Source organism: Vulpes vulpes, chromosome 13 (genome assembly GCF_048418805.1).
Source record: "Vulpes vulpes isolate BD-2025 chromosome 13, VulVul3, whole genome shotgun sequence".
NCBI classification, from domain to species: domain Eukaryota; kingdom Metazoa; phylum Chordata; class Mammalia; order Carnivora; family Canidae; genus Vulpes; species Vulpes vulpes.
In genome coordinates, this window is record NC_132792.1 from 10,388,208 (window position 1) to 10,392,728 (window position 4,521).

A 4,521-nucleotide genomic window follows, 5' to 3' on the forward strand; every position below is an offset into this window, starting at 1 on the left:
TGGTCATCCGACCCTTAACACGTGGGATTTGGCCCCAGACTGGGAGAACTCATTCATTGTGTTTCTGGTTGTCAGTATGAATGGGGTGATGTTCCTTTTTGTGATCATTGTATTTAAAGCTTTGAGAATGATATCTGGTTGGGAACGGCCATTAAGTAAAGAGTGGCAAATATTATTGTTATGGTGGTTGTCACAATCTTCTGTAGGGGTGATGATTTCTGCTGATAGAAGGGTCCCACAATATGGGAGAACCGCCAATTGACCAGAATGTTTAACTTTTCTGTAGGAGGAGAGGGAATAATATTTGGATGTCTACTCTAAGCCAGCCTCAGTGCTGGATACTCCTTAATACAGTTCTATCCAAAAATGTTTTTAGATCTGTGTTTCTTTTGCTCGTGTGTTTATTTCTTTTTTTGTGTGAGAAGTAGAGACTTTATTAGGTACAGAGTGTGACTGCTGGGCAGAGTTACGGAATGTCTACTGGACTTCCTCCCAAGAAGAACATTTGTTTTCTCTGCCCTCTCCCTTCAAGGGATGAAGGATGGCTCCATCCAGCTGGATGACCTCTCAATTGATGGCTTATACCAGATGAGCATACTCAGCAGGGTCACCCAGTCGTCTGGGGAAGGACACCTGGTTGGCCAGAAAGTTGCATACTTTTCTGGAAGGCTGGTCAGCAGTGGGGTGCCAAATAGGTCTGGAGCAGTGGCCATCACTTGGATGACCATGGGAGCTAGATGCTGAGTAATGCGCTGTGTCATGTCCACTGTGACACACTTGGAAGCAGAGTATGCAGCTTGTCCAGTGTGGCCCTCCAAGGCAGCCAGTGCTGGCAGTATTATTATTATTATTAATTTATTTATTCATGAGAGAGAGAGAGGCAGAGACACAGGCAGAGGGAGAAGCAGCCTCCATGCAAGAAGCCTGATGTGGGACTCGATCCCGGGTCTCCAGGATCATGCCCTGGGCTGAAGGCAGTGCTAAACTGCTGAGCCACCCAGGCTGCCCCAGTGCTGGCAGTATTAATGATGACCCTGCATTGGCCTCCCTGGTCTGGTTAATTCTGGCGCATCTCACCAACCACCAGGTGGAACATATTAAATGTGTCTATGAGATTACATTGAGAACTTGCTGAAAGTCCGACAAGGTAGGGGCCTGATTTTTCTTGAAGTTGTATGTCTAGATGGCCACTACACTGTCTGTCCAGCTGACTGCCAAATCCACCTGGCCAAACTTTTCTTTTGTTAGAGTCAGGGCTGCTTGCACATTCTTCTCTGAGGTCATGTCTCCTGGGGCAAAGGGACAGGTCTTCCCTAACTTCTTGGCTTGGGCCTCCCCATCAGAGTTACGCAGGTCCAGAAGCACAGCAATGGCCCCTCACCCCACCAGTCGCTCTGCCATGACCAGACCTAGACTGGAGACTCCTCTGGTTATTAAAGCAACTAGGCCCTTCATGTCCCTGACATGCCACAGCCATCTTCGTGTCTCTAGACATGTTTTTTTTTTTTTCCCCTCCTCTTGCTTGTAATTCTGGCTCCAACCCTTATTGACTGGGTGTCTTAAGGAAGGTCTTGACCTAGGTGGACCTCAATTTTCTCTTTTGGAGGAGGTTTTTAAAAATGGGAGTTCAAATTCAATTGAGGTGATCAGAGAGTAAGCTCAGAATGGGACTATAAGGAAAGCTGTAATTGTATTGTTTCTTTTGTTGGCTGAAGAAAAGAGTGCTTAGAGAATAGGCTTTGAGATCATGCCACTGAGCCACCATTGCCACCTCCAGTGTGCTGCTTTGTCACCATGTGGAACGCACCCAACACCAGCTCTGTCTGTGAATCATAGCCAGGGGTAGGGGCTTGACCGCAGAGCCTGATAGCACCACTGGACTCTGGTTTAGTGTTGGGGATTCAGAAGCTGGGCAAGAGTGAGAAGTGGTTTTTCTGCTGGCTGCCCTGCTTTTGCTTTGTCTTCTCTTTCTAGCACATGACAGGATCTGGCAAAGGTAGTGGTCAGGGGAGCAGGAGGGGGGAAGTAACCTTTTCTCTCATTGGGGGAGAGTTGTTCCATTGAAACGTGAAGTTCAACTTCACACGACTGGGCCCTTAGCTGGCTGGCAAAGGGCAGCGTGTTAGCAAACAAAAGTGTTCTTATGTTTTTGTCAATGAAAACTCAGTAAACCGCAGGAAGAGATGATAGAGCCTTTCCCACTTCATCCACATGAATGATAATGAACTCCATTGTAGAGCCAGCCTTGGGGCATTATCCGATGCTGCTATTTCTGCTGGCGAGAATTTGCACATCGCCCACATGACTCGGGGTCGTGTAGGCTCTTTCCCACTGGGTGACTCTGACAGCTTTGAGTTCTGCAGATTCTGAGCTCTGGCCTGGATATCCAGCCGCTCAAAGTGAGCATGGCCATGGGGTTCCCAAACCTTCTGACATGGGCAGGAGTTCCAGGGGGGCATTTAGATTACAATGAGCTTTTCTTATGGTTTTAAAATATACGGTGGCTTTTTGGCAAATGAAATTCACACACACACACACACACACACACATGCACGCACACCCCCATTCCTCAGTGATCAGAATTTATAGTTAAATAGAATTTGTAAAAATAATTCTGTAGGGTGAAGGGAAAGTGGTGGTATTTAAGTACATACCATGCTACAGACCCCGTGCTAGATGCTTCCTAAACACTGCCTTGTTATCTCCTTACCAGATCTTCCAACGATCTCCGTGGGGACTTTATTTTAAAGTCGATGAGACATTTTGCAGTAGTCTCAGACATAAGCCCTAGGATTTGGGGTTAGGTTCACAGAGGTTAAATTTTTGACCTAATGGGGATTCCCGGGTGGCTCAGCGGTTTAGCACCGGCCTTCGGCCCAGGGCATGATCCTGGAGTCCTAGGATCGAGTCCCACATCGGGCTCCTTGCATGGAGCCTGCTTCTCCCTCTGCCTCTCTCTCTCTCTATCTCTCATGAATAAATAAATACAAAATCTTTAAAAAAATTTTTTTTTGGCCTAAGATGATCACAAATAGAAAGGGTGGGTCAGGAAACTGGCACCAATTGAATTAATCCGTTACATGCCAGGTTCAGTGCTAGGAATGTTGTAGACATTTCTTTACTGACTTCTCACAGTTACTTGATTGTAATCCTTGTAGACGAAAAAAAAATCAGAGTTCCATGAGACATTGTCTCAAGTCACAGCCAGGATTGGGAACATGGGTTTGTTTGTTTGTTTGTTTTGTTTGTCTTTGCATATCACACTGCCAAGTGATTGATTCCCCTTTGAGGAGCGAGAGGCCATTCACAAGCAAACAGGGTTATCTCAATGGTGTGATCAGAGGGGAAGCTGGCCAGGGCTGACTTAGCACAAGCTCTCTTACCTCTGTCAAAAACTGTGTTCAATCATTTCTTTGCTCCCTTAGCAAACTTTAAAGACCTACTGCGCAAAGCATCATGGGGGGTGGGGGTAGGGGATGATTCTAAAGCTTGTGTGACAAAAGATGTTGGGTGGTGTATATTTACTATACTGAGGCAGTAAGCAAAGTAGTGCAGTTTTGAGAAATTTCAGAAATTGCATTTCTGCATTTCAGAAATAAGGAATCATTGATTAGAGGAAATACAATTGACAATATCCTCCATACTCTTCAAGCATTTCGGTAATTTGTATATAAATCGATGTCCTTGGAAAATGTTCTTTTCTTATCGATGACAGTTCAGTTTCCAAATATAAGGCGTAGAACTAAAAAGGGAAAGTACCGTCTATTAAGTGTTAACTTGGAGTTAGGACCAAGATTTATATGTCAGCTCTAAGTTTTATAATAATCATGAATATAGTATTATTTTCCACATTTTCGAAGACAGGAACCTGAAACAGAGAGATTAAGCAACTTGAAATATCAAATCTTCAGCCAATAATAGATGGAGCCAGGACTGTAAATTCAGTTCTGTTTCAGAGTTCCTGTGCTTTACTCCTCCCGTGGCCTGCTGACTTGTGCACCCATGAAACTTACTCCTCGGCTCAAATTTTGTAACTCCTCACTGGGTTTTATTTTAAAACCGACGAGGCATTTTGCAGTAGTCTCAAACATCAACCCTAGCATTTGGTGGAATCTAGTTATTCACCTAGAGCCTACTGACCCTTATTTTATTTAAAACTTTATGTTGTGACTCCATTGAAGAATGCAACTGTATTCTTCGCGGTCTATGCTCATGCTTCCTCTGTAAGAGCCCAAAGTCCCTAACATATTGTAGATCCTCAGGAAGTGTCTGTTGAATGTAATGTGATTTTTGCTTAATTGCTTTGTTTTGTTTTTGTTTGGTTTGGGCTTAAAGAAGACTAGAAACAGACCCCAAGAAGGGAGGAACATTAAAGACCACAAGATGTGGCCATTAACTGGAAGGAAACAGATACAGAAAACTATGAAAAGTAGATATAAGATTTCAAAAGCATCAGGGATGGGGCAAATAACCCCAGGCATGTCAAGAATCTTAGTCAAATTCTACCTTAATTTTTTCACA

General features: G+C 44.3%; 1 pseudogene; it reads right to left on the reverse strand.

The window, feature by feature from the left end:
* Positions 1–477: 477 nt before the first annotated feature.
* Positions 478–1,455, reverse strand: LOC112916025 (3-hydroxyacyl-CoA dehydrogenase type-2 pseudogene; annotated as a pseudogene).
* Positions 1,456–4,521: the final 3,066 nt, after the last annotated feature.